Source organism: Oncorhynchus mykiss, chromosome 10 (assembly GCF_013265735.2).
Source record: "Oncorhynchus mykiss isolate Arlee chromosome 10, USDA_OmykA_1.1, whole genome shotgun sequence".
In the NCBI taxonomy this organism is placed as follows: Eukaryota; Metazoa; Chordata; class Actinopteri; order Salmoniformes; family Salmonidae; genus Oncorhynchus; species Oncorhynchus mykiss.
In genome coordinates, this window is record NC_048574.1 from 56,635,555 (window position 1) to 56,652,221 (window position 16,667).

General features: G+C 42.7%; 1 protein-coding gene across 1 annotated transcript in view; it reads right to left on the bottom strand.

The window, feature by feature from the left end:
• Window positions 1-11,791, bottom strand: part of ctnna2 (catenin (cadherin-associated protein), alpha 2) — a 672,433-nt gene extending 660,642 nt beyond the window's left edge. Inside the window, exon 1 of the mRNA XM_036933400.1 lies at window positions 11,581-11,791. The gene's annotated coding sequence lies outside the window, so the exon portion shown is untranslated. The remainder of the gene's footprint in view (window positions 1-11,580) is intronic.
• Window positions 11,792-16,667: the final 4,876 nt, after the last annotated feature.

Here is a 16,667-nt window from a genome sequence, read left to right on the forward strand (position 1 = left end):
ATAGAGAGAGACAGAGAGGTAGAGAGGGATAGAGGCGGGGTGAGAGAGAGAGGGAGGGAGGGATGCCAATATAGCACATTTAATTGAAATGAGATAGAGCGAGAGAGAGAGAAAGAGTGGAGTTGCTCAGAGAAGTGACTGAGCCTCACAGAGATTAGCATAGCGAGAAAGTGAGTGTGCCCAAACGGCACCAAATTTCCTACATAGCTCTGTGGGCTCTGGTGAAAAGTATCTAGCGCATTATGAAAGGAATGAGATTCAGACTTATGCTGAACGATTGTACTGTGAATGCTGTTTGTGAGACGTCAGAAAGAACAAGTGACCCTGACCCAGCTCTACTTAGCCTTCTGTAAATCATAGAAAGACCTCGGTTACTCTCTAGGCCTAGATCTAGCCAACGAGTCTGCTTTTAAAGGTCAGAATATTCATTTGTATTCCCGGAGTGGGTGAATGACAGACGGGCACTGGAAAGAGAGAGAGTGAGAGCGAGAGAGATGGATGTGTCAGTTAAAATCTGGTATTCCATGGATACACGGAAGAGAGGACTTGTATTAAGAAATAGTCAGTACTGTATAAGTTGAAACTAATTAGCCCCTGGTGGACCTTCAGATCATAGAGATGCAGCATAATCGTGTTCTATTTCATTCTGAGCTTCAACTTCTCCCAAACATCACACAGGTCAGTACTGGGCCACTCTGTTCCTAAGAAGGATTGGTAGTGACCGTGGGATATATCCCAAATGGCAACCTATTCCCTATACAGTGCACTGGTCAAACGTAGTGCACTGTGTAGGGAATAGGCGGGAAATTAGATGGAGGCATCACCACGGCAGGGGAGCAAAAATAACTTTGAATGATAACAACTTCTCTCTTCATCTTCCTCTCTCTACAACACCAAGTATGTTAACGGAGGGTGAAACCTCACCCTTTTACAGAAAAGAACATAATGATCATTGTATGGCTTATAATAGTTACATCACACAGTAAGCACAGTGCTAGAAGTCCTGTTTAAAAGTCACTTGATTTGAAAGTCTGTGGCCGTATGTATCAAGCGTCTCTGAAAAGGAGTGCTGATTTGGGATACCTTTTAGATCACAATGGATAAGGTTACATGGACACTTAATTATTATTATTTTTTTTTGCATGGTTGGTTGCGTTGTTCGTAACTTGTTTTGTACATATAATGTTGCCGCTACTGTCTCCTTTGACCAAAAAAGAGCTTCTGGACATCAGACCTGCGATTTCGCACCTCAAAATGGACGAAGAGATCTTCTTCAATGAGTCAGACAGGAGGGATATAATAAATACCCCAGGCCCAGATCCCCATTATTCGCTGGAGAAGGAAACGCAAATTTTTGCAAAAAGATCTCAGGGTGCCTTGTGAGGATCAGGCGACGAGTGGCTAATCTGCCCATGCCTTCCGCCCTGCTAGCAAACGTTCAATCACTGGAAAATAAATGGGACGAACTGAAAGCATGTTTATCCTGCCAACAGGATTTTAAAGCTGTAATATCTTATGTTTCACCGAGTCGTGGCTCAACGACGACATTAAGAACATACAGGTGGCGGGTTATACACTCTCAACAGGACAAAACAGCAGCCTCTGGTAAGACACAGGGTGGGGGCCTATGCATTTATGTAAAAAACAGCTGGTGCACGATATCTAAGGAAGTCTGAGGTTTTGCTCGCCTGAGGTAGAGTATCTCATGATAAGCTGTACGACGCATGACCGGGGGCAAACTACCTGCCCTCCAGGACACCTACACCACCCGATGTCACAGGAAGGCCATAAAGATCATCAAGGACAACAACCACCCGAGCCACTGCCTGTTCACCCCGCTATCATCCAGAAGGCGAGGTCAGTACAGGTGCATCAAAGCTGGGACCGAGAGACTGAAAAACAGCTTCTATCTCAAGGCCATCAGACTGTTAAACAGCCACCACTAACATTGAGTGGCTGCTGCCAACACACTGACTCACCTCCAGCCACTTTAATAATGGTAATTGATGTAAAATATATCACAAGCCACTTTAAACAATGCTACTTAATATAATGTTTACATACCCTATATTATTCATCTCATATGTCTACGTATATACTGTACTCTATATCATCTACTGCATCTTTATGTAATACATGTATCACTAGCCACTTTAAACTATGCCACTTTGTTTACATACTCATCTCATATGTATATACTGTACTCGATACCATCTACTGCATCTTGCCTATGCCATTCTGTACCATCACTCATTCACATATCTTTATGTACATTATCTTTATCCCTTTATAAGGTAGTAGTTTTGGAATTGATAGTTAGATTACTCGTTGGTTATTACTGCATTGTCGGAACTAGAAGCACAAGCATTTCGCTACACTCGCATTAACATCTGCTAACCATGTGTATGTGACAAATAAAATTTGATTTGATTTGCTTTAGATCACACTATCTACCTAGAGAGTTTATCTGTATTTTTCGTAGCTGTCTACATACCACCACAGCCCGATGCTAGCACTAAAACCAAACTCAATGAGCTATATACCGCCATAAGCCAGCAGGAAACCGCTCATCCAGAGGTGGCGCTCCTAGTGGCCGGGGACTTTAATGCAGGGAAACTTAAATCAGTTTTACCTAATTTCTATTAGCATGTTACATTTTCAACCAGAGGGAAAACAATTCTAGACCACCTCTACTCCACACATAGAGACGTGTACAAAGCTCTCCCTCGCTCTCCATTTGGCAAATCTGACCATAATTCTATACTCCTGATTCCTGCTTACAAGCTAAAATTAAAGCAGGAGGCACCATTGATTCGGTCTATAAAAAAAGTGGTCAGATGAAGCAGATGCTAAACTACAGGACTGTTTTGCTATCACAGTCTGGAACATGTTCCGGGATTCTTCCGATGGCATTGAGGAGTACACCACATCAGTCACTGGCTTTATCAATAAGTGCATTGAGGACGTCGTCCCCACAGTGACTGTACGTACTGTAACAGGCTCAAGGGTGTGGGGTCTCCACGTCACCAAGTTCAATAACAAAACATGCTCCAGGAGCACAACTAGAATGCATATGGTCAGTTTATTAGGGATTTAGGTACATTGGGGAAGAATGGGGAAATTCCAATTACTTCACAGTCCACAAGCCATTCTCGTTGTCCATTCCGTTCTCCAGGGGTAATCCTAAAACTCGGGTCCTCAGCCAATCTGGTTCAGTACACAAGTACACAATCTGGTTCAGTACACAAGTAAACCGACAGTCCAGGTCACAACGGGTAATCTCACAGATATTGTTCCCTCTTCTCCCACTCTTCATAACGCACATTTTTCTCTCCTTTCTCTGCCCCTTTGTGCAGGCCGATTCCTCTTTTATCCCCAAGCACTCCCTGGCTTTATGAACCACAGCCTCGCCTCGTTAGGGAAGGAAGTCCATTTAAGGCACGGGAGTGGAGCCAGCGGGCTGCAAGATATTTCCCTCAATAACCACGCCCCTCACCTCTCCCTGCCATCTGACACAGTACATACCCCAACCAGAAGCAATGGATTAAAGGCAACATTCGCACTGAGCTAAAAGGTAGAGCTGTCGCTTTCAAGGAGTGGGACTCTAACCCGGATGATTATAAGAAATCCCGCTATGCCTTCTGACGAACCATCAAACACCGGCTACGACGCTCGTCAGATGTGTCAGGGCCTGCAAACTATTGCAGACTACAAAGGGAAACACAGCCGAGAGCTGCCCAGTAACACAAGTCTTCCAGACGAGCTAAATAACTTCTATGCTCGCTTTGAGAGCATCAGCTGTGTGATCACTCTCCACAGCCGATGTGAGTAAGACCTTCAAACAGGTCAACATTCACAAGGCCGCAGGACCAGACGGATTACCAGGACGTGAACTCTGAGCATGCACTGACCAACTGGCAAGTGTCATTTTCAACCTCTCCCTGTCTGAGTCTGTAATACCAACATGTTTCAAGCAGCATGTTTCAAGCATATATGTTCCACCATATTCCCTGTACCCAAGAACACTAACGTAACCTGCCTAAATGACTACCGACCCGTAGCACTCACGTATGTAGCCATGAAATGCTTTGAAAGGCTGGTCATGGCTCACATCAACACCTTTATCCCAGAAACACCCACTCGAATTTGCATACCGCACCAACAGATCCACAGATGATGCAATCTCTATTGCACTCCACACTGCCCTTTCACACCTGGACAAAAGGAACACCTATCTGAGAATGCTATTCATTGACTACAGGTCAGCGTTCAACACCATAGTGCCCACAAAGCTCATCACTAAGCTAAGGACCCTGGGACTAAACACCTCACTCTGCAACTGGATACTGGACTTCCTGACGGGCCGCACCCAGTTGGTAAGGGTAGGTAACAACACATCCGCCACACTGATCCTCAAAACGGGGGCCCCTCAGGGGTACGTGCTCAGTCCCCTCCTGTACTATGTTCACTCATGACTGCACGGCCAGGCACGACTCCAATACCATCATTAAGTTTGCTGTTGACACAACAGTGGTAGGCCTGATCACCGACAACAATGAGACTGCCTATAGGGAGGAGGTCAGAGACCTGACCATGTGGTGCAATGACAACAACCTCTCCCTCAACATGATCAAGACAAAGGAGATGATTGTGGCCTACAGTAAAAGGAGGACCGAGCACTCCCCCATTTTCATCGACAGACTGTAGCGTAGTCAAGTTCCTTGTCGTCCACATCACCAACAAACTAACATGGTCCAAGAACACCAAGACAGTTGTGAAGAGGGCACGACAAAACCTATTCCCCCTCAGGAGACTGAAAAGATTTGGCATGAGTCCTCAGATCCTCAAAAGGTTTTACAGCTGCACCCCCGAGAGCATCCTGACGGGTTGCATCATTGACTGATATGTTAACTGCTCGGCCTCTGACAGCAAGGCACTACAGAGTGTGGTGCGTACACCCAGTACATCACCGGGGCCAAGCTTCCTGCCATCCAAGACCTCTATGTAAGGCGGTGTTAGAGGAAGGCCCTAAAAATTGTCAAAGGCTCCAGCCAGCCTAGTCATAGACTGTTCTCTCTGCTACCGCATGGCAAGCGGTACCGGAGCACCAATTCTAGGTCCAAGAGGCTCCTAAATAGCTCCTACCCCAAGCCATAAGGCTCCTGAACAGCCAATTAAATGGCTACCCAGACTATTTGCATTGCCCCCCCCCCCTGTTCTATTGTGACAAAATAAACAAATAAAATTTGATTTAGATTTAGACAGGGGGGACCTGATCTAAGATCAACACTCTGTATACTAGGCTGTAGGCTCTTGGTCTACTGTAGCAACTCAATTGAGATGTGCAGCCTATCTTTAGTGTATTAAGTAATGGAAATGTGTTTGGAAATGTGTTTTCTGCCTTTCCAACCCCCCCGGACACACACACACACACACACACACACACACACACACACACACACACACACGTTGAGATACACAGGGTCAGCAGCAGCAATTGCTGGGGGGTTAAGTGCCTTTCTTAAGGGAACAGCGGCAGGAGATGGTAATTGGGATCAGAGACCAGCAGTTTTCCATCTGCCAGTTCAGTTCCATTCTCATTTTTGTGTTGCCCGGCCCGGGACTTGACCTTCCTGCTGCCGGTCAGCCTCTCTAACCTCTAGGCCATTGCCGTCCTCCAAAGACGATCCCCTTCAAAGAGGAAAGACTTTCCTGTTTCCACCACAAACAGAAACACGAGGAAACACAGACGGTGCTCATCCAGGACGGAGAGCCCGGTCCTGTATATAAGAAAGTGACCTAAGTAGCCTATTTTTGATGCATGATAGACTACCAGGCCTTCTACGATAGTTAACAGACATCAGACCTCAATAGGCTGGGAGATGAGGCTAAGCTGGTGATTGATAGTCCTTTTCCATAATGCAGGGGAGCTGATACGCTATAAGCATAAGACTCTGTCACATCTATGGCTCTGTGCTCCTACCGAGCGGTCATGCCATGCTACATCACATTAGGAGTCAGACAAGTCACTAAGTTCCATACTAGCACCACTAAAATGCAAGCCCAATTCTAGGTTCATACTGGATATCAGAACACAGCCAGTGGGTTTTGACTAAAATATTGCCATTTTATAACCTACAGCATACTTAGGGCAGCCGAAGACCCTACTAGTCTGACTGGGTATTCAAGACATTGTCGGCATCTCAAATGACACCCTATGCCATATATAGCGCACTACTACTAGTACCCTACTGCTACTGGGCCCTGGTTAAAAGTAGTGCACTATAAAGGGTGCCATTTGGGCCTCAACCATCATCTCAGAACAGATTCTGTAGATGGAAAGTGATAGAGAAGCTCTAGTAGTCACTTGAGGGAAGGGGAAAAGGTGCCAAGGTGCAAAGTGTGCACTTGAAGTGGATTAGGTACCCTGAACATCAAAGTGGATAACTAAGTTGTGGTTGAGAACCAGCTATCATCACCCACCCGACTGCACTGTCTGTGAGTGAACGAAGGTGGTTAATTGGTGTCAGTCGGGGCCCACTCACAATTGATAGGACCTCCACGGACAGCGAAGAATCCATTAACAGTTCAATCTTGTCAAGATCAATAACTCTACTTGGAGGATGGAGGGGCAATTATTCTTCTTTGGAAGTCTGAGAGGGGAATTATTAAGAACTGTTTTATGAAAAAGGTCTCAGAAGAGCCTTTAAAAATGCCCTGCAGCATCTGCCCTGAGAAATTTGCCTTGTCTGCTGGACAATGATGAACAAAGGTGTCTTCGGACTCAGAGTCTGCTTGCTAAAATAACTTGTAAGTGCTCCTCAATCTTCTAGTGCATTAGCTAACTCTCTACCTTCCCGGGCCTGTTCTTTTTTTAATTGAGCCGATAACAACTTTATCACAGGTAATTTCACCTCTTAACAAGATCGGTTCGCTCTTTCCATGCTTTGGTGATTTAGAAGATTTCCCAATGGCCAATTTATCAACTGGACGCTTGAAACAAATTAATTTTTCCAACTACGCGATAAGGGGTAAAACGCTAATAAGGGGCTCATTCCTTAATTACATAGTTACAATGTTCTTACTTCAAGTACGGAGAACTTAACTGTACTGAACAGTAGTATGCTAGTTTTTTAACTGCCCTGTGAAGAATATGATGGAGTGCTTTTTTCAAACATGGTGTCTGCTAAGTAGGCTACTAGAGTGAAAAATCTCTTGGCAGCTGCACATGTTTACTACGCAACTGAGTCCAAGGAGACGGCAGTATACTGGTGGGTGTGGTCTTTGGCTGATTGACAGCTGGTGAGAATGCAGCTGAGTGCAATGCGCTCACTCTCTCTAGCAACAGTGCACTGACTGCTGGCTGCTGACACTACACTTTCCACCATGTCACTGGATCATCAAACCACCTGGGTCCAAATAGTATTTGTTTTCTTATAAATACTTTGAGTGTTTGATCGAGCCTGCCTTGAGTGCCAGACGGGCGGGGTTTGGGACCTTGGGCACTATTCCATTGGTTCCAGTGCACCAGGAAAGCCCTATCAAGTGCAGCTGAAGTACTTGAACTACAACGAATACTATTTGAACCCGGGTTTGTTGGGCATCTCTATGGGGTCTCCCATATAGTCACTACTTTGTGTAGACTAGGCTAAACAGCTAAACAAACAACATGTCAGCCTGAACTGAACAATAGGCATTCTCTAGGTTATTGTGACTTTTAAATGCATCATCACCCAAAATGTCCAACTGTTTTCAGAGGGCCTGAGTCAAGTGTAATGTTACTCATACTGAATATTACAGCAAATACTGAGTCAAGTCTCATACAACCTCATTTCTCCATCAAAGACAAATGTGATGCCTCCTTATTAAAGGACAAAACATTGTTGTCGCTATCAATGGAAACGTTTGACCAATCCTCCATGAAAACAACTAAGGAATCAAAGGTGTCGGTGCAATAACATTTAACAGTGTGGTATACACACAGCAACATTACGCACTGTGGTCAAGAGTTACAACGTATGCGGCAGATGATGCACAGGTCAAAGTATTGATCCATAGAGATGCCCTACAAACCCGGGTTCAAATAGTATGTGTGTGTGTGTGTGTCTGTGTGTGTGTTATCCACAAGCCTTCAGCATTTTCACATAAGATGACCAGCCTTGAGTCATCCTATAGTGAGTGTTTTTCTTACCTTACCTTAGGGTACACAAGGAACACGTTTAGCAGCCGAAAGGGAATATGTGTGTTTCTATTCGAATATGTGTGTTTCTATACAGTCCCTCTCTGTATCCGTCTGTTTGGTTTGGTTTGGTGCCTAAATCACACAACCTTAGTTCAACCTGCATTTCTGTCCCAGGCTACAGGGCTTCCATGGCTACCATGAAGCCTTCCAGCTGTAGCTAACGACCACTAACAGGCTCCAAGGTGTCCTGCCAATATGGCCCCCACCAATATCGCCCTGGAGACCAGCAACACAATGCAATCCTATTGAACTGTTATTGGTTGTGTATCTAGGGCCTAGCTTATAACAGCTCCAGGACAACACAACAAGGAACTAGTAAGACTGCAGCCCTTTAACTCGACCCAAACACTATGACTGTGTCTCAAATGGTACCTTATTCCTTACATAGTCCACTACTTTTCAAAAAAGTAGTCCACAAAATAGGGAATAGGGTGCCATTTAGGTCGCACTTCATGAGATGCACTGAGAGGCCTATATGGAGAACCAGTGATGGGCATAGTCTGCATTTCTAATGACCTGTGATCTTTAGAGTAGTGGTGGACATGCACACACACACACACACACAAGCACACACACAAATGACAAAGCACTGTCACTGAAGAAAACACTTGTGAAGAAAACACAGAGGGAGCCATATATACTCCCTGTGAGTGTTCTCCCTGAATGCCTGGGCACCAATCAAAAGTTCAAGTTCTAAATGTGGCCACTCCGTGACCCCTGGAGCTCTCTGAGATGCCAGGCCCAGCTCCGGTTACAGGGACAGAATGTGTGTGTGTGTTTATGTTTGTGTGTGTGTGTGTCTGTGTGTGTGTTATCCACAAATCACACACCGAATCATAACCCAGCCATTACTGTATGGGACCATATTCAATAAACATGCACAGACACATAAGTCTACACACGCTACTACTTAACTATTGAGCAGTCAGCCATTCACTACTACTGGCTTATTGGTGGACAGACACTGCTTCTTGCCTGGAGGGATGAGGTTGTGCACCAACAAATCCAAGGACCTATTTTAGTATCGGGGTGTTTTTAGAACCATTACAAAACGTGTTTACCATCTAACTGTAGATAAAGAAAAGTACTACAGCACCACATCTGTATGGTATTTCCACCCTAAACGGAACTCTTGGAATATATAAAAAAGAGATGTTGTGCTTTCTTTGCCCCTTACTCTTTAGATGTATGTAATACTCGATAAATAATAGGTCGGTAAATACTGTAAATAGTACATAAATAATAGGTCGGTAAATACTGTAAATAGTACATAAATAATAGGTCGGTAAATACTGTAAATAGTACATAAATAATAGGTCGGTAAATACTGTAAATAGTACATAAATAATAGGTTGGTAAATACTGTAAATAGTACATAAATAATAGGTCGGTAAATACTGTAAATAGTACATAAATAATAGGTCGGTAAATACTGTAAATAGTACATAAATAATAGGTCGGTAAATACTGTAAATAGTACATAAATAATAGGTCGGTAAATACTGTAAATAGTACATAAATAATAGGTCGGTAAATACTGTAAATAGTACATAAATAATAGGTTGGTAAATACTGTAAATAGTACATAAATAATAGGTCGGTAAATACTGTAAATAGTACATAAATAATAGGTTGGTAAATACTGTAATAGACAAATAATAAATAGCTAATAGTAGGACAATAAGGAAATAATCAGGCCAGGCATAGGTACGCAGGTGGCACTGTGCTTTGGCACTCACATGCTATGAATGCATTCATTGAACAGCTTCAACGCCATTTTATGTTAGGTGCTAAGGCAAAAACAAGACTTGCAATTTGCGGCTTACCTGAGTCACGAACTTCATTCCCTAACCGACTGTCAATAATTCAACAATAAATACAAACAAATATGAAAAATGTTGTTTAAAAAAAGGACAACTGTGCACTATACTACTACACCTCATTTTACAACTTCCTGATAGCCCACCTGAAAACAGTAAAGTAATGTTAACTAATTCAAAATGATTCCGCGAGAAATGTTGAATAGCACTACTGTTGTGGTATTAAAAATAGAGGATTAAATTGGGTCCCCCGCGGGACAGGTGAGCTAACGTAGGCTAATGCGATTAGAATGAGGTTGTAAGTAACAAGAACATTTCCCAGGACAAAGACATACAGTCTGATATTGGCAGAGAGCTTAACTTCTTGTTAATCTAGCTGCACTGTCCAATTTACAGTAGCTATTACAGTGAAAGAATACCATGCTATTGTTTGAGGAGAGTGCACAGTTATGAACTTGAAAAGTTATTAATAAAACAACTAGGCACATTTGGGCAGTCTTGATTCAAAATTTTGAACAGAAATGCAATGGGTCATTGGATCAGTCTAAACCTTTTCACATACACTGCTGCCATCTAGTGGCCAAAATCTAAATTACGCCTGGGCTGGATTAATACATTATGGCCTTTCTCTTGCATTTCAAATATGAAAAATACACAACAAAAAAATCATGTTTTTTCTTTGTATTATCTTTTACCAGATCTAATGTGTTATATTCTCCTACATGCATTTCACATTGCCATAAATGTCAAAGTGTTTCCTTTCAAATGGTATCAAGAATATGCATATCCTTGCTTCAGGTCCAGAGCTCCAGGCAGTTAGATTTGTCATTTTATGCGAAATGTAAAAAAAGGGGCGGATCCTTAGGAGGTTGTGCCTGCCCCTATGTGATATATTCAGACAACGAGTAGCCTAATAGTATAGCCCAACTGAGACAAAGAATAACGGATGCCTTATCCGGACGATGGGGATGGAAATATAGGACGCGCACCGACATGGGGCTCCAGACTGAACGATTCAGATTGGAAAAGGAATGACTGGAATAAAGAGTAATTCCATAATTGTAGGTCCCAATCAACACAAAACCACTCGGGGCTATACGAACCGATGTTGTATTCAGGCGGAAGACCCATTCCCTAGAATAAAACACAGCCCATATCCGTAGCTGAGCTGCTATCAAGCTAACATGCTACACTAGCCAGCTCTCGAGACTCGCCCGAAAGAGACTAGCGCTGACGGTGCGCTGACAGGCTCCAGCACTGCTTGCTGGATGGTATGGTACCCGACTAGATAATGGTTAGCTATCATGAATTATCCAGCAATGCCCGTAAAAATAACCATACATATCATAGAGGTTTTAAACGTTCTTTAAAATGAATGCGTTATAAATAGAATATTAATTCAAATAGAGAAATTGACTAGGATGCGTTAACCTCGCCTTGCCACAATGTAGCGTCTGACCCAGCACCGAGACAGCGCAACAATGTTGCTAGCAAACACCGGCTGTCTTCAAAGCTTACCTTGTTTGATGACAGCTCTTGTATTTCAACAAAATATGTATAATGTATTGTTTCACTGTGTATTCCTAATAGATACTGCCTTCTCGGTCTCGTTCCTTCGGCTAAATCGCCTAAATCCGTTCGCTTTCCTTCAGAATAGTGCTGAATCTGAATGGGTGCACGGCACGCGCGGCTGTCGGTATCTAGGAAATTCTACCGCCGCTCCCTGCCAAATAATGACCCCTCCCACCGCTGAAGCAACAGCCATAGAGAAGACAGGTGCTGATTGTGCGCTCTGTGCGCAGCTCCGTGGAATAGTGAGCGCCTTGCAATATAGTGAGCTGGTTGGTACATTCAAAGGGCTGTCAAATCAGCGGTCTCGCTCTCATCCGCGCATGTGCAGTATCTCGGTTGAGAATGCATCCTGCTACTAGATTGACAGAGCATTTTTTTATGCGTATCGTTGCCAAATTTTGACTCCCCACGCTGGAAGTGGGACAAGGGGATGATGCGCATGGCCAGCATGGACTGATAACGATTATGGTCATGCCTGTGTGTTTTTAAAATTGTATTTAGGAAAGCGTAAAGTAATCTGTGTACCACCGGTATGCGTGTTATGGAAACGGCTAGGGCAAGCTATAAACAAGAAGAAAGACTGGAATCGAGAACAAACACACAGGCCATGTTGTCTATATCTAACCAGTTATGGGTTAAATTTGTATGTGTTAAATATGGGTAATTCCATGGTAACAGTGACGGTGACAGTGACATTGAGACTCAGATTTTTGTCAAACAAAACCAATGATTGCAAAGTTAAACAAACCATACCATATGCACATGGACTAATTTGAACAATTCCCATGACAATGTTTACAAAAGCACATTTACTTGAAGAACGGTGCAGATGCAAAGTTTGGTAATGGCACAAACAGCACAAACCACCATTGTGTTACCAAATGTAGCATCTGCACTATTCTCCACTGTGGAATTGCCCATCCCTCCATATGCCTTTGGACAGTGAGGCTCACATTTTCTATTTGGCTCTATACTCCAGCATCCTGAATATGAGATCAAATGTTTCATATGAGGGGACAGTATCGAATGTCACCTTTTGTTTTAAGGAATTTGCATACATATCTGTTTAACCATTTAGAAAAGAAAGCACTTTATGTATCTAGCTTATCCATAATCATGGTAGAATCCACGTCAGGGGCATAGGCATGGGGGGGCCTGGGTGGACACAGACTCCAAACTGACACAATACATTATTCGCCATTCAGTTCTTATTAGGCCCAAAAAAATCCAAAGCACAACCAAAACAAGCCGCAAATGCCTACAACTGCCTACTTGAATACACTATAAGTTAATTTGCCCATATACTTATGACTTCTTCAAATGGGTGAACTAGATACATAAAGTGCTTTCATTTCTAAACAGTAAAACTGATGTGTATGACAATCCCCTGAAATAAATGCTGACATGCTGTACTGTCGCCTAAAATGAGACTATTGCAAATCTAAAACGCTGAAGTTTAGAACCAAATTTTAAAAAATGCAGAGTCACTGTCCAAATACAAATGGAGGGGAGTGTATCTGCCAAAAGGTTGAATGCCTATATCTGACCACATACAATTGTCATCATTACGTAAATTAATTTAATGCATAAACATACTTTGGGCATCACTTTTTATGGTTTCTAAAACCTGACAGGTGCTAAATTCAAATTCACTGATAGATACAAGTAGGTGTATTTGGAGACCATATAGGGAGCAAAGACACGTCAGCCTCAGATTTCAATTAACTGGTTGTCTAAAGGTCTATTTTTGAGCATAGAGAAAATTAATGCATAGCCTACATTCATGTCAATTGAGCAAATTTATGTGACTTACACATTAATAACCCTATATTATCATATCACACACATCTTGCAAGTTTCTTAGCGACACATGGACGCCTGTTTTGTGCTGCTGCCATGTGTCGCTAGCGTGTTGTCATGTAGGGTTGCTACAGTAGCATGCTGTTTTTGTCATGTGTTACTGCCATGCTATGTTGTTGTCTTGAGTCTCTCTTTTTTTGTAGTGTTGTGGTGTCTCTCTTGTCGTGATGTGTGTTTTGTCCAATATTCCTTTATTTTTCATCTCAAACCCCGTCCACGCAGGAGTCCTTTTGCCTTTTGGTAGGCCGTCATTGCAAATAATAATTGGCCTAGTTAAATATACATTTATAATAACAAAAGAACAGGTGCCGACACCGGTATGGTACCAGTTTGAATTTGATGTGTTGACATTCACACTGGCTTTAGTCACAGGAGTACTTTAAAATGGCTAAACCTGAACAATATAACACGATTGCCACCCTTCCAAATCGTTCCTACAGCCACAGCTTGAAATTGGCAATGTGTTCCAAAGCTGGCATTTGCCATGCTGTGCCAATCGGAGTTTGAAATTATATCTCAAATGGGAAATGAAAATGCAGCAGCCATTTCAATCAAGAACCATGAGATTGCTAGTGCCACATAAAGGCATCTTTACAATCTAATTACATTACAATGACTGCATATCACATGTTCCATACAATTTGGATGAGTGCAAATCACACTAACAGGCCTATTGTGTCTGCTGTCATTGACTCAAATTGGTTCCGCAAACACAATGGGATATGTCCCAATTGGCACCGTATTTTCTGTAATGCACATCTTTTGACCAGGGCCCATAGGGATTAGCGTTCCATTTGGAACAGAGCCATTGTAAACTGCACCTTGACTCGATGTGTCAATCATTGACATACACATGGATACACGTTAATATGATCTAGGCTACATTCATCCCCCTTTATATATAATAAAACCCAACCATGCAGTCTTCCATATGTGACTAGTTTCAGGAAACTACTTCACAGCAGAGCACTTTTAAAAAAAAAACTTAACAATTCTTTTTTTGTCTGAAATGCCTTCTGGAATACGTCAACCTTTATGTGTATATTAACAAACTTGTATGCAATCTGTAAATACTAATACAATTGTTAAATTAGGAGCCTAGTTTTTTTATCCACGGAAAAAGAAAGCAACATTCCCGCTAGCCTTGATTGTCTGAGATAATGAGTGGGCTGGACATGCCGAGAGATGAGTTCGGATTGGTCTGTCAGGTAGCACGCTTCTGTCTATTTGAGCTGGTGAGTATGTGTAGGTAATCCTGTCTAATGTGGTAGAACTGCATAAGTGTTGCTCTCCACTTTCTGGAAGACCGAGTTTTGAAATCGGTAAATTAGAGTATGATAGTTAAGGAGATGGAAAAAAACACCTGTCTCCTGATTACATCTTGAAGCTAATTTAGGGCAACCATGACATTCGTGATAGGGAGAAGCGTCCATTCCATAGCCTAGCTACATTTTCAGATATTACACGCTTCTAATTTTGACAGAAATTTGTTTTCATTTTGAGTTCAAGTTCTAATGTTAGCTGGCTGGTTCGCTAATATTACGTCTATGATCTCTGTAGTAATATTATTCGTATTTCAGAGCCATTTCCTTTGCTAGTTATAGCCTAATGTTAACTAGCTAACATTGAACCTGGTTGGTTAGCTACCTGCATATTCCTACAGGGTAATAACATCATGAGTTGGGATTATGGTTCATTGTTTAGCTAGCTAGCTATGTGTCTTAAAAAAAGACTCCACTATGCAAGTAACCATTTCAGTAGGATGTCACTGAGACAAATGTTGATAGACATAGCTGATAAATTCGCTCTGGCTATCTACTACTCTCGTCTGAGCGCAGAATAACTGACGAATTTACGAATTCTCAACACCCATTGAATATGGCCGGTGTCAATAAACGTTGTTAAAAAAAGGACAAATTGTTGCCAGCAGCACAGTTGCAGTTACCAACGCTCTGGATAACATAAAAACAGCTTAACCAGCTCTGCTTGGGCGAGTAAAATGGTCAGTGAGCTGTTCTCTCATTTGTGTCTGGAAGTAGCTTGCAAGCTAGCCAAAATGAGCCAGTTAGCTTGGGTGCTTGAACGATGCTGAATTGGTGTTGACAAGGAATAGCTCTCCAGTTGGGAACAAAAATATTCAAAGGCCATTTTCTCAAAAGTGAGGATACAAGTTTATTAACTTTCAAAGTATAATTACATTCCCATTGTTCTTCAACTGTACTGTAGGATTTACCAGTCTCTACTTTTATCCAATGTAAAATACACAATTTCAAATTTTGCTACATAAGAACGAATTGAGCCGGTCAGTTAGATATATAGCCTACCCTTGAAAAATATATATATATTTTACACGACCCTGCTTAGCTTCAGAGGCAAACCAGCAGTGGGATGAATGGTGCGATGTTGCTGGAATGAATGTGCCAAAACTTGGAAAAACTGGAAAAAGGCAGCATAAGCAAAGGATAACATAACCAAAGACACGGAAAATTGCAGGAAAGAGGGAGAGATTTTTTTAATGTATATTTTTTCTGTATGTTTTTTATGTTAAAACATACAATCTACCTGCAGTGAAGCCGCTCAACATTTCCATTCCATTCAGTCATCTAGCAGACTCCCATCCAGAGCGACCCACAGGAGCAACCAGCATCCAAGTTCACGTTGACAGAGCTCCCAACAAGTCAAATCGGAGACCCGAACCAGTGACCTATTGGACACCGACCCAAGCTCCCAACTGCCAGGCCACCAACCATCCAAGATCCAAGGTTGGATGAGGAGCGTTGCTGCACAGCTACTTTGAGGTCTCTTCAGAGATGTTCGATCGGGTTCAAGCCCGTGCTCTGGCTGGGCCACTCAAGGACATTCAGAGACTTGTCTCGAAGCCACTCCTGCGTTGTCTTAGCTTTTGCTTTGAGTCATTGTCCTGTTGGAAGGGGAACCTTTGCCCCAATCTGAGGTCCAGAACGCTCTGGAGCAGGTTTTCATCAAGGATCTCTCTGTACATTGCTCCGTTCATCTATCCCTTGATCCTGACTAGTCTCCCAGTCCCTGCTGCTGAAGAACTTTCCCACAGAATGATACAGCACCATGCTTCCCCATAGGGATGGTTCTAGTTTTCGTCCAGACGTGCCGCTTGGCATTCAGGCCAAAGAGTTTAAACTTGAGAAATCTTGTTT